Genomic DNA, 19707 nt, shown 5'->3' on the forward strand with positions numbered 1-19707 from the left:
GCGTATTAGACGGGTATACTAATTTCGACTTATATATAGTATCTCTTGCATTTTTTTTTTTATTGAAATACATGATTCGCACTTCTGTCAGAAGAAAACTCTCCCGTAAAAAGCTGTCGGGGAAAGAAGAAAGAAAAACCAACGGCGGACTGAAGAGCATTCTCCACCTCTTTCAATATAACATCATTAAATTTATTTTATTACATTGCGCCTTTGTGTTATTCGACAACTTTATTAATAAAAGTAAAACTATTACTTAGCGAGAATGATTATTTACGTTTGACTCAAATAACTTTTCTATATTTTGTGACTTTTAATTTCATTCGATGCAATCTGATGGTAATAATAATAATAATAATAATTATTATTATTATTATTATTATTATTATTATTATTATTATTATTATCATTATCATTATCATTATTATTATTAAGAAGAAGAAGAAGAAGAAGAAGAAGAAGAAGACGAAGCCTTCTACATCTCCCTATCAAACCAATCTCAGGTAAAGAGTCGCGGTCCACGGTTTTAAAACTACTGCCGCTGAGAGACAGAGACGGAGAGTGTAGCTGTGACAACGTCGCGCTCGCATGTTACTGGCGCTCGCGAAACGTCAGGTTTGAGAACGACGATAGTACACCTCAAGTATTTGAAGCTGTCCGCTTGCTTTACTGCCTCATTTAGAATTCGCAAGTTTACCTTCTTTATTTTTCTTTCTATAACCATGGTCGTCCACCGTTGTGGCTGAGGGGTTAGCGAGTCTAATTCCGAGCCTAGCGGTCCCGAATTTGATTCCCGGTCGGGACGAGTTGCCTGGGTATGTTTTTTTTTTTCGGAGTTTTTCCCTCACTTCTATGGATGAATATCAGGTAACTTTATCAGGCGATTGGAACCCCACTCATCTTCGCCACTTCCTTTCCTCCCCCATCATCCTTTCCTCATCATCCCGTTTCTGGTTTTTCAGATCACTCTGCAGGCGGCCTCCTGGAAAATTACTGGCTCTCTCGACCGGCCTCCGTGGAATGTAGCTAAGCGACGTTGGATGGCTTCTGCAATGGCACCCGAGGCGGACCTACTCGGGGGAGGAGTTTCGCCTCGGACGGACAGGGGAGCCTTGAGGGAAGTTGCCGAAGCAGGAATGGTATATGGATTTCTATTGGCTGTAGGGACCGGTCGTTAGAGAATCATGTGGTTGGGTTGGTGCGCGTAGTGGGTTAGCGCAATAGATCTGAACAGGTCGCAGTGCTGGGCCATCCGTGCCCCCCTCATTTAAATTCCATTCCATGACCATGGTCTTCGTCTTGCTTGCATTTATCTTTAACCCATACTGCTCACAGCTGTCATTTAGCTCCAGTAGCATATCCCTTAGTTTATTATCATATCTTCTGTTAACAACGCCATATCAGCAGCAAATCTTATGCACTTTATTCTTCTTCGTCCTAATATCACTCCTCCTATGTTTTTAAAATAGTTATTCACTAAATCCTCCAAGTAGATGTTGAACAGGGTAGGTGATAAAGGACATACGAATAAACCATAGTAATAAGACGGTAATATTTTCTACATATTGTCGAGATACACTGTATTCAGAGAAAATTATTTAATAGTAATGATGTAATTATGAATTGAGAATGGTAAAGGACAAGAAAGTAAAGACTGCTCCTGCAGTCCCGAAGTCTACAACAATTTCCACAAAATATTGGAGCTCAAACCCTGCTCTGTTCAATGGATATTGGTAACTGAGTGAACTGGGTCTGGTTGATATGATGAAAAGAGTACTTCCTAGTATAATGCATGTGTTGTCGGAGACTCTTGCTGCTAGACAGCGAATTAAAGTAACCACCTTGTGATGTTTACACTGTAAGCAGCAGCCTGCTCTTATTTTCCACCTCTTCTGTATGACGAATGCCAACAGCGCGCGGGGAGAGGAGAGGATGTAACTTCGCCGTAAGATTTAACAAATTATCACTGCAGCCAGTAGTGGACTGGAAGGGAAGCGAGTCTTCATGGATGGGTTCTGGTAGAGGTCACATCTGGAGATTTCCAGTGACTGCTTTGGCAACGGTCTTGTCGAACATAACAATGCATAAGGTATGTATCGTCCGCATGTCGAAGATTCTAGCATTATATTCATCTTTTATCATAACATTATTTTGGAGGAGTTAGTCTAATACATAACGTAACCTATTACACCAAAAAGAGATTATTTATTGATAATTCAATACCGCAAAGCAGTGTTTTTTTTTTTCGTTATGCTCTTCTTCTTTCAAAGTCAGATTCAAATGCGATTGAGATCAATTATGTTTTCGACTTCATTGCATGTGATTGGTAGCCTATATTATTTTTTGGCCGATCGTATTTTTTAACAACCTTACCGATGTTGTTGGTAGGTCTTGTAAGTTAAACTTACAACACACGTGAGGTAAGTAAATAAATCAAATCAAATTATATTTATTTACTCAAAAGTAACGAACTGTAAGTGTCGCGTACCACTATGTGCTATGAGGAAATAACTAAATGTCTTATTAAAAAAAATTAAGTTATGGTTTATTTAACGACGCTCGCAACTGCAGAGGTTATATCAGCGTCGCCGCTGTGACGGAATTTTGTCCCGCAGGAGTTCTTTTACATGCCAGTAAATCTACTGACATGAACCTGTCGCATTTAAACACACTTAAATGCCATTGACCTCGGCCGGGATCGAATCCGCAACCTCGAGCATAGAAAGCCAGCGCTATACCAACTACGCTACCGAAGGCGACAAATGTCTTATTATACGGTGTACGCTTTCTAAATTAATTTATTGGAATGGAGATTTGTAAGAAAACAGGATATAATGTAGATAAGACCTAAGCGTGAAAACCATTCCTGATGACTTCCGGTTGTTGCTCTGAGCGCCATTCGTGGAGTCGTGGCTGGACGCGAAAACATCCATGGAATAAAATACGTATTCAATCATTAACCTATCTTATATGCAATTTATTTACACTGATGTATAATAATGTTCACCTAAAAACATTTTCTATATGCTATTTATTTATAATGATGTACAATAAAATTATTGTGTTACCTACCTACTTCTTTGAAGACAAAACTAAATTTTCTATGAATTTTGTTTTATTACAGTATCTTCACAATCACCGTCGAGTAACAAATGAATATCATCTATCGACAAATACGAATAATAAAAAATGAAAGACACATCGATAAATAACAAACGGCGATCACACATGAAAACGTTAGCGTCCAAAAACAGATTATTTATTTAAATTAAAAATGATTAATAATAATTTATTTTTTCATTAAGATAGGCCAAAAATAGTACGCAATACATATGTTAAGTGTATAACGGAATCTTGAAAATAGAGAAGACTCGACTTCGTCTGGTCTTCTCTAACTTTTCCTCGGTTCTGTTATAACGCACTTACCTCGCTTGTATCGCAATATAGACTACTAGAACACATAAATCTTCACTGCCGACTTTGTTCTTAATTTAACATTTTAATATTAACATCTTCAAGCAAAATCTAGTAAGAAATCAAACGTGGTACTTTAAGCACCATTTAATTGTTACTTATTAATTAGACTTCGTTTTAATTTTCTACATTTTAGTCGTCATTATTGTCAACATAAGCATTCACTAGTTCATGTGAAAACGACGGAAACCTTCTGGCCTTATGTAAAATGTCTAATTCTCGTCATCGGTGTTTAATAATTTTTTTCTCAATTCACAAGAGTTCTTTTTTATTTTACTAATGTTTCTTGTCAACACATCTCCATATTAACTTAATCATTTGTTTTCAAATCATCGATTTTACGTGGAACTGGTAAATTTTTGTTATGATTATAAGATCTCAAAAAGAAATTACTGTAATGCAGAATAAAATCTCTTTCACAGAAAAATATGTTTGGAGCGTTAATATTTCATAACAGGGTAAGAGGGGGTGAAGAGAACCACTAAATGGAATATTGTTTGCAATGCGAACCAGTTACGTTACTCAGTTTAAACTATATTCTAGTTAGGTAGCCTGTTTCTTCCTCTATCTCCCATATTAAACTTAAATTCGTTGCTTTCAGATATTAAATACTGTTTTGAACCAAGTCGACATACCGCATGGTCCTATTCGACCGACGCCGTGCGGATGAAAAGGTCCACATAGCTGGGTGAAAGGGACCACTTCGAGGAATGTGGAATTAAGACAAAATAACCTCTATTTATACCTATCAGACATATTTAGTATTTTTTATAACATGTTTCATTAATTTTACAATAATTAACATTATTACAACACTAGGTGTGACATGTAGAAGAAACAAAACATTTGACGCGTAAAAATAATAGATTTTAAATTATACAAAATTTAAGATATTACAAAACTCCGAAATAAATTAGACTTTGGATAGTGTCCATTGCCTGATCTATATTATAAATATATGACGTTTCGAGACTTGAATCTGCCCTCGTTTTTAGCTCTTTTCGCGATACTGATACTTCCTACTTTTGTTTTTGTAATTTTCAAGAGGTTAGCGGACGCTGGGATTTAAGCCTGAAACTCCTTAATACGTTAACCACTAGACCACTGAATTGTTAGCGGACTGGACTAATGTTTAATCACTTCAAAATAAAAATAATAAAAACTATCAGTATCATGAAGAAACACCTGAGTAGACCCAACTCCCGAAACGTCGTGTATTTCTAATATATCAAACAATGGACAATGTCCGAAAAAGGCGAGTCATTAATCATGTAACACTGTTACAGAACTGTAGGCTTTCAGAGATTCACTAGTAATTTATACTTAATTATTTTATTTTCTCAGAGCGGGCCGATTCATCCGAAATGCTTTAGTGACTTATTTCAACAGTTGGCAGCATTGACACATGAGGCAGACGTCCACTCACCACCCAAGCAAGAACCTCTATATCAGTTTTACTTAATATCTCACGCAGAACAAGATTCTAAACAGTATTCACACTATAGAATAATAAGAATATTGTGAAGTATTTTAAAAACAGCTGTATTTATCTAATCTAATTTCTTCCTCCTGCAAACAACGATTTTTTTTAAAGAAAGAAAGACTACTTCTGCGCGATTTCAGTTCTATCAGCTTCTAAGGGATTATAAAGTAAGCCATGAGATGGAGCACCTTACAAATCAGTGTCGATGGCTCTGATATTAAATATTTTCTAAAATTAACTCGATTCGCCCGCTGGGCCTTTTCGCCCACTATTATCCTACAGTTTGATGTCACTGTCTGTCTGTGTAAAACGATTTGTACTAACTACTGAATGTATTTTGTTTATATGGAACATCAGCGGGTAAATTTATCCAAAAAAAATTATATACAATACCTACGTAACAATTTTCCTTAAAATATTAATAAGCTTTTTATTTGAAATTGACAACACATGATGGCGCATCAAATGAAAAGTAATTTATTCACACTAATTATTTTCTATTCTTCGATTCAGATATTCGACTAATCTTAAGCTTTCCTTCTACAGCCCATACAATATAAAATTGCTTGGTTTCGTGGATTACACTTGATAACTAGTATTGGAAAAGGAAAAATAATTAGGTTATAGAAGAATGGTACTCGCTGAAAATTTTATTTCTGGCTGTTTGGGAGGAGAATTATGCACTTATGACACTTAACTGAAAGTATTCCATAAGGTAAAAGGTGATATGTTTCTAGCATTTTAAAGTTATATGAAACATTCCTTTTCGCACTGTCAGCTATCCTCACGAAGCTTTCTTTCTCTGAATACGAAGACTTTGTGTGTCAATGTAAGAAGAATTGAAATATTTTCTTAATTATTTATTTATCCGTCCGTCCGTCTATCTGTCTGTCTAATCTATCTACCTGTCTGTCTGTCTGTCTGTCTGTCTGTCTGTCTGTCTGTCTATCTATCTATCTATCTATCTATCTATCTATCTATCTATCTATCTATCTATCTATCTATCTATCTATCTATCTATCTATCTATCTATCTATCTATCTATCTATCTATCTATCTATCTATCTATCTATCTATCTATCTATCTATCTATCTATCTATCTATCTATCTATCTATCTATCTATCTATCTATCTATCTATCTATCTATCTATCTATCTATCTATCTATCTATCTATCTATCTATCTATCTATCTATCTATCTATCTATCTATCTATCTATCTATCTATCTATCTATCTATCTATCTATCTATCTATCTATCTATCTATCTATCTATCTATCTATCTATCTATCTATCTATCTATCTATCTATCTATCTATCTATCTATCTATCTATCTATCTATCTATCTATCTATCTATCTATCTATCTATCTATCTATCTATCTATCTATCTATCTATCTATCTATCTATCTATCTATCTATCTATCTATCTATCTATCTATCTATCTATCTATCTATCTATCTATCTATCTATCTATCTATCTATCTATCTATCTATCTATCTATCTATCTATCTATCTATCTATCTATCTATCTATCTATCTATCTATCTATCTATCTATCTATCTATCTATCTATCTATCTATCTATCTATCTATCTATCTATCTATCTATCTATCTATCTATCTATCTATCTATCTATCTATCTATCTATCTATCTATCTATCTATCTATCTATCTATCTATCTATCTATCTATCTATCTATCTATCTATCTATCTATCTATCTATCTATCTATCTATCTATCTATCTATCTATCTATCTATCTATCTATCTATCTATCTATCTATCTATCTATCTATCTATCTATCTGTGTTTATTCATTTATTTATTTATTTATTTATTTTTGGTTTCGCACACACTAAAGTCAAGTTCGGCGGCGACCTGCAGCCGACTCTACATTGGAGCAAGCCCGAAACCTAGAAAAGAAACGGAGATGATGGAAAAGTAAAAGTGTAATTATGTTGGCGAAATGAGTCCGAGGTCCACGCCGAAAGTTACCTAGCAATAATTCTTCTTCAATTGGTTGAGGAACCTCAACCAGGTAACTTACCTCAACCAGTATTTGAACCTGGGTGCGCTCGTTTCAAAATCAGACGTGCTAACTGTTACTTCACTTTACACAGCTACACTTAAACGTAATCCGTAGAAAATATTACTGCTCAAACTAAAAAAAAAAAAAAATGGCAATTATAAAATGCATGTGAACATTATTGAGGCATTAAGAGCTAAAGTGGATCAAGTCCATGAGACGCAGCTTTGAGATAATAGGACTTAAAAGTTAATTTGCTCTAGTGGATTATTTAATTTCACTAGCAATAAATTTATTGCTCCATTCTCAAATTCTAGATTTATAAAATATGAACAAAATTATCATGATGTTAAGTGATGCAACGCTTTGGTGACTTGATCCACTATGGCTGAGAACATCGTGAACAAATAAGTTCTGAGCTAAAAGTGACTGGTGTCACCTACCGGCGAATGCTTGGAATTAAGACTTGATCCATTACTGCTCCGAAAAAATCCGGGGACGGCATGTTTGCAGGACGGCTAATCAGGAGGATTAAATCACAGCCAGTTTGCGTTGGTTTTGGAATACCCGATTGCGATATATCAAAAAACATCTTTTAAGCCTGATAAACTGAAAGGATGACCAAAAAGTAACAACACCACCGATATCGTAATGTTCGCTTAACGCAAAAAATAACACTTAAACTAACTATAAAAAAAGTTGATATTTCTGAAATAAGCTATAAATTAAAATTGGGCCCACTGATATCGTAATGTTCGCTTAACCCAAAATATAACACTTAAACTATCGACAAATGGGCCTGAATCCTTTCATTCATTCTACAATTCTCAATTTTATTCGCCACATCCCAACATTTACAAGACCATCGATGTTCTACTGGAAATGCAAACACTTGCCCACACTAAGATAAACTCTGTAAATTCCGGGAAATATAACGTAAGGAAAAAAAGTACGATCGACAAAATTAATTTCATCGTGTCTCTATGGCAAGAATATCAGAATGCAGATTTTGGACTCTTGCAGTACATTAAAGTGTTTGGGATGAAATTCCATGCAACAAAGTTGTAGATTTTTATGAACATCAAACGAGATGGTATTATTGTCACTGAAATATAGCCATATTTTTAACCAAGCCGTGGACAGTTCTAAACCTGTGAGAATTTGGGAGGAAAATGTGGCCATGTGTCATAACAAGAAGTTACACACTCCTAAGTCAGTCACCACGTGTTGCTGAGTCTTGCCGCAAACATGCCCTTGAAACTAGCAGAACCATGCTGCAATCGGGTTGCCTGTTTTGAAGCAAAAAAATTATGTTTCTAGAAAATTACCCCGAACGTGCTTCCCCGAAAGATCCAACTTCAGATAATCAGAAAATGAATTAAACTCAGTTTATGAAAATTTATTACTTGATCCACTTCAGCTCTGAACGCATCATATGTAGGCCTACTTCCTGAAATCACATTCAAATTGATTTCTATTGACTATTAATAATTTTATTGGGGTAGAGAATTAAAAACTTTCATGCATTCTCAATTTAAACACTTTTAAAAACATTAGGGAAGCTGATGGCTTATGAAGATTGCGTTTGTATCTTATATCAGTATTATGAATTTCTTTATTTCTTGACAATTGGCGTCCAAATTGTCCAGTCCTAACACCACACGATTTCCTTGTTTGAGGTTCTGTATATGCATACCCATCCAGGAATATTAATGATCTCAAAGCAAAGATTGCCTAAGATTTTGGAGAAACTATCTCTGAGATGTTACATCTCACAAGGGAGAAATAAGCCTCACGATATAAATTGTGTTGTGTAGGCAATGATGGCACGTTGAGGTGTAATGTGGGTAAAACACCCATCCTGATTACTGCAAAATAAATAGCAATAGGTTTCATGTTACAGGGTTCTTAATTGAAGGGTTCAGAACCATAGTGGGACAAGCGCCATTTACTAAAACCGTAGAAAACAAGGGTTAAAATGAAGTTATTATCATAATTCAATGGAAACATATAGCAAGTAATATAAAGTATACGCATTAAAACTCAATGATATGTCAATCTTCATTAAACTATGGTATTCACTTAACTTTAACTCTTGCTTTCTCCGTTTTTAATAAATGGCGCTTGGCCCAATATGGCTCTGAACCCTTCAATTTATGTCTTCCCAAATGGGTCATGGATCACCCTGTACTTATTCATATTCTATATATATTCACATACATATATAATATGTATACACCACTAAACTATGTGGACTTTCCATCATTGTGAATCATCATTCACTTCGTTATGAAGTGCGAAAACGTGTTTACTCTCCTGTACTTGTGGACAGCCTTGACCTATGAGCGCGTGTTTCTCTCTTTTTAACTCGAATTCGCGCAGTCACGTTGCTTGAATAGCACCAGAAAGGATAACAATTACTTTTTCTCTCTCAGATTTCCGGTTCATGCTCCGATAGTTTGAGGTCTGAGTGCTAATAAGAGACTAAAAGGAACAAGAACTCTTATGTAACGTCATTAAAACAAAACTTCCAGAATCGAGTCAAAACTAGGTGCTTCATTTTAATGTTTCTTCATCCTCGGTACTCCATTTATTTCCGTGCACAACTCTGAACACACTTAGGCCTATTACATGTTCAAACCCAGAAGAGGGCAACGGATCTTCGGAAGAAAAGCAATCCGAAGTGCGGCTTCCATGGGGAAGAAGCACAGTTGAGTTCAGACGAGCTTCCACTTTTAGGGATATTGCATCTTATTCTTCCCTATCTAACCCCCGATGTAAAAGTGATAGGTCTGCCAATAATTATAATCTTCACATGCCATCCTATCATTGGGGATAATGATTTCCGCCTGTTAGCTGCACAGAAATGGAATTCAACTCTGCCAGACTATCGAAAATTTAGAAAAATCACTGACTACATCCGGAGGCTACAAATCAATCATATTTTACGTTTCAGTGCTGTTCTATCAATGATTGTGATCGGAAAAAATGTTCTGTAATTCATCTTTGAGCAGTCAGTTATCTAATGGATCCAGATTCGATCTCAGTGGCATACATACATACATACTTACTTACTTACATACATACATACATACATACATACATACATACATACATACATACATACATACATACATACATACATACATACACACATAAGTATGTACACGTGTACGTATTAAGTATGCAAGAATGTACATACTTATGTGTGTATGTTTGTATGGATGTATGTAGGCCTATGTATGTATGTATATTACCGCTACAAAAGTTACTAATATTACAACTGCAATAAAGACCTATTATTAATTTAATACTAAGTTACAATAAACGGCCACCGCCGTTACCATCACTACTTCTGAGTAGTAAATATATTGATTAGTTATGAATGCAGAATTGTGGGTAATCCGTTGATTAGCGAATAATTCATCATCATCAATGGCCTGACAACCCATTGAGGGTCCTAGCCTTCCACAGAAGTTTACTCCAGTCTTCTCTGCTTCTAGCCTTAACTGTCCACTTCGTGTTCCAATAATTTTTGCATCCTCAATTAAATTGTCCTCCCATTTATCCCTAGGTCTACCACGGGATCTACTTCCTCCTGGGTTAGATATGAAGGCTCTTTTTGCGGGTCGCGAGTCCTCCATTCTTATAAGGTGTCCAGCCCACTGTAAACGACCAATATTTATGAATGCTATGACATCTGGTTCCTTATACAGATCATATAGTTCTTTGTTATATCTGATTCTCCAATCATCGTTTACTTTAACAGGTCCATATATTGCTCTAAGAATCTTTCTTTCAGAAATACTGAGTCTTCTAATATCCTGTTCTTTCATAACCTATGTTTCCGATTCATATGTCAGCACTGGCCTGAGTAAAGTTTTATAAATTCTGACTTTGTTTTAAATCAGCGAATAATTAAATTTACTAAAATTTGTATTTCTTCTATAAAATCATTTCCACGCATTCCGGTATATACATCACATCGTTGTAAACACTCCAAAGGAGCCATTTTTTGTGGTTTAAACTCTAATTACATCTGCATATACTTACCTCTTACCATATTTGAGCAGTATGACTAATGATATTAGCATGCATCTCGCTATCTTCAATTTCACAATTATTATACTCTTTCACGCCCTACATTTCGGTTGCGGCATTTTAGTACCCGTTTCGTATTTTATTTCAACCTCTATTACAGTGAGTCGTCCTAGATGTTTTTATGGATACTAAGTTAGCTGGTTAAAACTGAAGAGAGGGCGACAGATCTAATTAAAACGACGTTAATATCCTTTGCATGGCATATTCTCTGACAGAGGGCTTCAAGTGAATTCTGTTGGCTCATTATGGCCCACGTTAAATTAAAAAAATTAGCATGAATTATCTCTGCGGTTGAAAACGTCGCTAAGTAAAGCACTACATACAGAATCATTTTAACAACCACACTACCAATGTACCGTAATGAAACTAGTTTTCATACTACAGACCTATAGCTATTCCTTTCATTCATAGTGTTCTGTCCAAGGCCAGGTCTTTCACTGCAAACTCAGCATTCTCCAATCTTACCTATTGCTATATTAATCATCATCATCATCATCCTCACAGGTTGTAGTCCTTTGAAGAATTACTACGGTCTACCAAAGTTTTCTTTCTATCGTTTTTGAGGACGTTCCAACGACCTTCTTCCTGTTGAATTAGGCCCATAATTCAGGATTGCTTTTGGTATTCTATTGTTTGACATTCGATTACAATGTTGGAGCCAATTGCTTTGATATTGATGTATATGATCCGAACAGTTATCATTTGGAGCTCGTTCAAGACATCTTCATTTCGTATAACCTGCTGTGCGGCGCATGAATTTCATTTCACTGGCAGTAATGCAAATTTCATCAGGTCTCCGAAGAGTCCAAGCCTCATTGCCATAACATAGAACAGACTCGACTAGGTTTTATAGTGGCGGAGGCGTGTCTTTGGACTAATTATGGTTTCATAATGCTGTTGATGATACCCATAAAGTTATTAAATTTAAAAATTTTGTCTGGTGTATTCGATTCTGTCATAAATGATATCTTATCACCAAGATAACTGAATTCATTTACTCTTTCTAATATTTGATTACTGATAGAAATTTTGCTTGGTATTGGATCTTTTCTGTAAAAAACCAAAACTTTAGATTTGTCTGCAGAAATTTCCATTGAATACATATCTGCTATTGATTTCAAATTATGTACAGATCCTTGTAGGTCATCTTCTGTAGAGGCTAAAAGTACTAAGTCATCTGCAAAGATTAACATATCTAAATGTAGATGTCGATTTACAGTTATATAACCATGTCCCGTCAATTTAAATTCTTTGATAATAGTAATCATATAGATATTAAATAAAAGTGGAGAAAGTCCACAACCTTGTCGAAGGCCCGTTACACACTTGAAGAGATCTCGCTAGCGAGAAATGTGTTGCGAGAAAGAAGCGAAGAGCCTTCCTCCACACACTTAGCGAGTTCTCGCTATCACAGATCACACCTCGCTATGTTCATCTATGCACTGCCTTCATGCAGAGAGCATTTTTCTGATTATAGTAATCACTCGTTGGGAGAAATATTACAGGTTATGTATTTACGTATATTGTACTTAAATATATAACCTGTAAGTATATTGTCGTATTTTACAAATTATATACGAACACTACTATGTTGAATCTGAATCATCAGATGATGAGGAAATGGAGTTATATGAACATATTTTGTTAATGAAAAGAAAAAGTAGGCCTAAAATTAAAGCCAGAAATATCTGGAAGTCACATTGTATCTCACGAAGATAAGGGCAAGTTTCGGTCACTGATTTCGACTTGGATAATGATACGTTTAGGCCTTATTTCAGGTTGAATAGGCCTCAGTTTTTTGCATTCATGATATGATAGAGGATTCTTTGCTATGTTCTGATTAAAATGATATAAACTGTTAGGGGAGAGTCGGGTAGTATCGGACATCGGGTAATATCGGACAGTGAGTTTCTTTCATCTACCACACGATGATAGTACCTGATTGACATGGTTACGTTTCTGTGATGTCGCATAGAGAAAAGTAACCATGTCATTCAGGCACTACCATATGGTGGTAGATGAAAGAAACGCACTGTCCGATACTACCCGATGTCCGATACTACCTGACTTTCCCCTAAGACATATGTAGATACATTATTTCAAATGTTACAATTAATACTATTAAATCTCATCAAAATAAAATACAGCACTATTTATTTTCAGACCATCTGATATTTGTCTCCAGATTTCTTCTTTAAGTTTAGTGTTTTTATAATTTTCATCCCGTGTGTCAAATAAATGGAGCTACGGGTGACATCGTACAAGTTCGATAAGTTTCTGACTGCAATTATCAGTCATCTTTCCTCACTGTCAATAAAAACAATACAATTCACCGCCTCCTGTGTGTGATATTACTTCATCTTTTTCTACATTAAATCGTCATAAAGAGTATAATAATGTCAAACATCTTTGATAAATGTGTCAAGAAAATTCGCTGAGCTACCGATTTCAGCGAGAAACTCGCTCGAGGTTTTCGCCTCGAACGAGAATCTCTTCCAGTGTGTGGACGTCCATTTGAATCCATGTTTATCAATCTTTGAATTTTCTCGCAACACATTTCTCGCTAGCGAGAACTCTTCAAGTGTGTAACGGACCTAACACCTGAATTTATTTCTCTCCAAGGTGATAAAGTATCTCCAGTTTTTACTGCAATTGAAGTTTCATTGTATAAGTGAAATATGTTTTGGATAATTTGATGTGGTACATTATCATTTAATTGCTGTTATAAAAATTAACCTTTGTTTCAGATGTTCCTTACTATTTCGTTGTTCCTGTTTACGACATTACTTCAAGAAGTTATCTCAAATAACTCCATCGGTGATCTTCACGACGATCCTGCTCTAGACGACTGCAATTCAACCACCTTAAAGGAATACTGTGATCTTAAATTGTTTAATGAAACATTATGTACGATATGTGTGGTTAATTCAAGGAAGCCATTTAGCACCAGTTACAGAAACAAAATTATAAAAGAAACTCATATTTATGAAACACTAATGAACTTAAGTAGTTTAGAGAAAGAGGTTGAGAGCGTTCTCAAAGTCAATGAAGAAGGTGATGTATCTGCAAATGTAGATTTTTTAATTGTTTGTAATTTTCATAGCAAAAATGAGCGTGAGTTTCGGGATATGAAATGTTTGTTTCAGCATTTATATCTAGTTCTCAAGGAATATGCTATTGCTAAAAATAATTCTGAAACGACATACATGGTAGAATTAGAAACCGACATCGAGTCAAAGAGGAAAGTTACAGAAATGTTACGTGAATTCATTTGCGAAATAGAAGTGGCACAGAAGACGTATTCCCAGCTTTACAACACAAACTTCACTTTTGGATCGTTATTTGATGTTGGACTATGGAAAAGGTACTACAGAAACGAACCCGAAAATTTATTGAGACTGCAAAACAGACTAGACAATACAAAATATTGGGAAATGGTAGAAGAATACATTGTGTATGTGTGTCAGGGAACTGCTCTGGTAGTCGGTTGTCTAGGCAATAGCCTCTTGCTTTTAATATTCCTATGTTACAAAGAAGTTCGTACAGCGCCAAATATTATGATTCTTAATCTCGCAATTGGTGACATGCTGTGCATAATTTCTGACACCACTTCATCTCTATTCTATAAACTATCATCGGATGAGACCGTAAAAATGGTTCTTTGTTTCTTCTTTAAATTTGTGAGACCTCTTAGCACAGGAATTTGTGTATTTTCCATTGTGACTCTAAGCATTCAGAGGCATCTGTCAGTTTTTGGAGTAACAAAATATGGTTGCGATCTTCCAAAACATTTCAGCTCAGTTTTATTTATTTGTCTTGTGTGGGTTGGAGCATGCGCGATGTCCCTTCCTCAGATTTTGAAGACTAAGTTTAAAGCCAGCAGATGCAGTGTACAATACACAAAGACATTAACGCTTGTTAACTTCGTAGTATATTGCGTTGCTTCCATGGTTATCGTCGCTGTTTGTTCTATTTCTACTTCCAGGCGACTGTCTCAAAGTATCCGGCATATCCCTGGAGAGCATCACGGACAAGACACTCTTCGCAGGAATCGAGCAAGAAGCGCTAGGCTCCTCATCGTCCTATCAGTGATCTTTACCCTCAGTTACGCCCCTTTTTATTTATCTACACTTATTTACACTTGGAATCCATATCTTCTAGACTCTATCGTTGATGATTACATCATTAAAATAGCACATTCCCTCACTTTTGTCAATTCATGCTTTAATCCTATCGCTCTTTATGCATCCAGTAGATCGTTCAGAACTCGATTCAATAATGTAATCTTATTTTTTTGTCGACGAATGTCCAAAGCGCTCAAAAGAGAATTGAAAAGTGCACAAAATTCGATAGAAGAAAGAAACACAGTGTCAAGCTCCTTCTGATGTATCTTTTTTTGTCTTGGCAGTAAAAACAATGAGTTCACACATTCTAATTCGACTCATGAACGATGGAACTCACTAAATCTCCGTATCTATTCCCAATTAAACAATTGAAGAGCGTTTTTTGCAAAAGTCGATAGATGCAGAAATCAAGATTTTACGGAAATTACATGTTTTAATTTAAACACATAAATATTTATTTTACAACAACAATTTTTGCTGGAAGTATTCTTTGTTCTGAGGCAATGAAAATAGGTTTGAGAAATGTAAGCACTTTTTTCATTACTTGTCAGTTTTAGGCGTAAAAAATAGAATTTTTTCAAAAGTCGATAGATGCAGTCTATCTTCATATGAACCTCATTACAACACTAATAATATTGAAGAAAATTATTAGTCTTAACACAAAAATACAATTTCATCACAAAAATATAATGAGACTCATCTGCTAGAACGGTTGTGTAGAAGTCCTTTGTCTAATCTGTTACTTCTAAATACTGCACGAGTTTCTTAACGTTATTCTTTTTTTCTTTTAACACCATGTTGTCCTCTGTAAGAAGGGGATCTTAACATATTACCGCAAGTTTTAATTCTTGGGTTTAGCGCACACACACACACACACTGCACTTGACGCGCTGGATATGTGTTCTGCAATGTAACAGAAACATTACAATATTTGCCAAAGTTTTCCTGTAAGTGATCACTTGCTGCGGAGCCATTTTATAGGGCAATGTCGATCTTAATACCTTTTGAGCACTCGATTTTAAGTCCATGACTTTCCAGTCCTTGTTGAGATTCTTGACTATGCCATGATTTTCTAGTATCTTGTGGTAGCCAAGTGTGGTCAATATGTCTTCCATTCTCCTGTGCTCTTTTTCTATTCTTTCGAAAACAAGATTTGAAGCCGTATAGCTACGACCGCGTGTCAGAAAGAAATGAAGAATGAGAGTAAAAATAATGTTTTACTCAAAAAAAGTGATTAGAGTTGTCGTCATAATGCTATTCTTGTTCTGACTGTCACAAGGATCAGAAAACAGATAGAATATCACAACATAGCAAAACGCTCTTAAGCCCGGTTCAGACGGTGCGTGTTTCTGTGATGGATTCCAAGGTGGATGCGCTGATGGGTAGCCTGCGCTCTGGTGGGTCCTTGGATGGCTACCTTGCTGGATTTCGAGGGTAGGTTCCTTGCTATTTTTCGTGATGGTTTACAGGCTGGATCCAAAGATGATGATATAGTATCATTACTGAAACCATGTCGCCATGTTCGTTGTTTTCCAACTAAACCTGTTTTTTTTTTCTATATTCTTTAGTTTCTAAGAAACAACAATTTAATATCGGAGTTTAGCTGTTTTGCACTTATGGCACAATTACTTTATTGCGACATTTACTATTGTTAATGTAGGACTTTAGTTGTTTTCTACTCATGGTTTAGTTTCTTTTTGACCATGAGTGTTGGCAACAGATGAAACAGCAGATGATTTTCCAATTTTAACTGTGAAAAGAGCCAGCTCCGTGTGAACAACTACCATCACCGTAGCCAACACGGGAGCCAGCAAGTGAGCACGCAGTGCAGCCATCAGCGCAGCCACCTTTGAATCCATCACAGAAACTAGCACCGTCTGAACCAGGCTTTACTTAAAACTCACCTGAAGTCACTGGTGAATACCGTTTTGAAAAGTATTTCACTTCATATTCGCTCCTTTATTGTCAAGTTGGGTGGAAGAAATATATAAATAGTTTTCGCCGCAGTAATTTACAGTTACGCGAGAAATCCTAAGTGAATCTTTAGTTTGGGGAGGGAGGAAGAGCAAGTAGCTTATGTCTCAGCGATTTACTGCTGGACGACAAAATAATAGCATTCCACTTCTGCCGACAATCCCTAAGTAAAGTAAATTGTATCAAATACTATGCTGATAATTATTTTATTTGTCCTTGCATGTACAATTTCAACTAAGGACTCGAGCATCTATCGAGTTTTGCTTTAACTAAGTGACAGCATCTATCTAGTTTAAAAAAAAACCTGGAAGGTTTGGCAGTCTCTAGACGGCATGACTCAAGTTTTGCCAAATCCGATTTCATAGGTCGATTCAGAAGCTATAAAACATACGATATCCATATATAACTCATTTTCGGAAATTTCTGCATCTATCAACTTTTGCAAAAACGCTCCTCAATTGCGCTACTGGACGTGCCACTCAAGACGATAATCTTCATTATTTGTGCTCAATGAAAGCCTTCCTCCTTCCCTTCCTTCCTTCTTCCTTAATGTATCCTAAGAAATTATGCTATATTTTCAACTCTCTTTCCTTAAAAATTTCCCATTTCCTTCTGCGGGACGGCGAATACTGGAGTGAGATAAGTGGTCAAAAGTTTGGGGCCAGCCAAAATAGCGCAAACAGCCCTAAGAGCTTTTTCAAGGAAATGAAACTGAGCATATATACCTTTTAGTTTCATACCTCTTAATTCATGCTCTTTGTCTATATCATTTCCATAGTCATTCTTTACAAATTAAATGTCTTAGCCCTAATCACAGCTCACCAATGAGAGCGGAATTCTATCCCGGAAATGCCATGGCAGTTTTCTGGTGAACATATAGATAAGAAGAAAGGCTTTAAAGAGTACTTCGACTTCTACTGAAGTTTTCATTTTGCCACATTATCTACATAACATCTACAAGTCTTCTTAGAATTCCAAGTTTCGGAATGGGTATAATTTAATAACAAGTAGATCTACTGTTTTACTATATAGGTATATCGTGAAGGAATTGAAAAACTATTTTAAAGAAATATGTTTTCAATTTGTTCATATAAATCTCTTTTCCTTACGAAGTAACAAAATTTTCACCTTTTATATTTTTCTTCTTTAGAGACATGAAGTATAGAATGGAGCATAGACAATCGAATCTTTTGAATTGTAATTCATGCTAGAATGGAATAATGTTTACAAAATCAAGGTGAGTATCCCATGAGCAGGGTTTGAAAAAAAACACTCATCTGTGACGAGTGAAAATTTTTACATTATGAGTGACAAAAGTTGTGATTTTTTTAATTGTGCTTCTGATGTTCGACCATGCTTACTAGTGAAATTTTTGCCTGAATGGTGAGTCACCAAAAAATTTTTAAGTCCTGTACATGAGTATTCTTTTTAAACTGTAATTAAGAAAACTCCATAAAATGTGTTATTTTTCTGCGTCAATAAACTATTTGAGTAAACTCGTTGTTTGGATATTATTTTTAAACCATCATTATAAGAAGGAGAGGGGTAATTGCACGCATTTAACTTCCTATTATTATAAATTCCAAGATAATTTTTATGTAATTCTAACACTTTCATAGATAAAAATTAGGTTCTAATAATATTTACAAGTTACAAAATATATTTATAACAACATTCTTCTCTCTTGATGACATATGGAAAAGTTGTAATGCGTACCATTACCCTAGCAAGTGAAAAATGGGACGCAGGCAATTCGGGTTGTAGTACGCAGATATAAATGCAATTGAAATATGTATTAATATAGTATCAACATTTAGCAACAATATAAAAAATAGAGAAACCTAACATTAAATTTTCCTTCATGTGGATTAACAAATGTCACAATGAAATTTGAGGAGTTTCAGCAACATTGCAATTTGAGTGAACCCATCCTGAACATAGAACACAACGATACCAGAGTTCACTGTCTTTACCGAATTCACCACAAATAAGAACTTGCTGTTAGAATTATGTTTTTTTTTTTATTGAATGTTGTAACGCAGGAGAAGTATTGGAAAGGACAACCGCATGCGAATACCCCAACTGTCGCCAATAGAATAATCTAGCTGTGAATGGTCATGAAAGCAGAGTAACAGAAGATCTTTATATACTAGTTAGTAGGTAACTAGTTGTACTTTTACGACACTTTACACAATTCAGACCACTCAGATACATGTATTACTACTTATCTCAAACACAATGAAGCCACAGAATCGTAACAAAACTGCAAAAAAATCGACTGATATAATGGAAGCGCTTGTATCAACAGTACAGCGCTAACACTCGACTAGATTGACGTTACCGATGCTGCCGTTAGACTAAATTACGGAACACATCCTTAGAGTGATGACTAGAGCCCGAATGTTTAGGCATTTATAACAGTTAAAATAGGCAGGCAAAAAAGGCAATAAAACGCAAAAAAGGCACAAAAATATTTGAAACAGACATTATAAAATTTAAATTATATCAACATCACT

General features: G+C 35.5%; 1 long non-coding RNA gene across 1 annotated transcript; it reads left to right on the forward strand.

Moving 5' to 3' along the window:
• The first annotated feature begins 1945 nt into the window (after window positions 1-1945).
• On the forward strand, window positions 1946-18692 carry LOC138709209 (uncharacterized). Its single transcript, XR_011334878.1, has 2 exons — window positions 1946-2089; window positions 13841-18692. It is a non-coding gene; the product is annotated as an uncharacterized lncRNA (long non-coding RNA).
• Window positions 18693-19707: the final 1015 nt, after the last annotated feature.

Source organism: Periplaneta americana, chromosome 11, assembly GCF_040183065.1.
Source record: "Periplaneta americana isolate PAMFEO1 chromosome 11, P.americana_PAMFEO1_priV1, whole genome shotgun sequence".
In the NCBI taxonomy this organism is placed as follows: Eukaryota; Metazoa; Arthropoda; class Insecta; order Blattodea; family Blattidae; genus Periplaneta; species Periplaneta americana.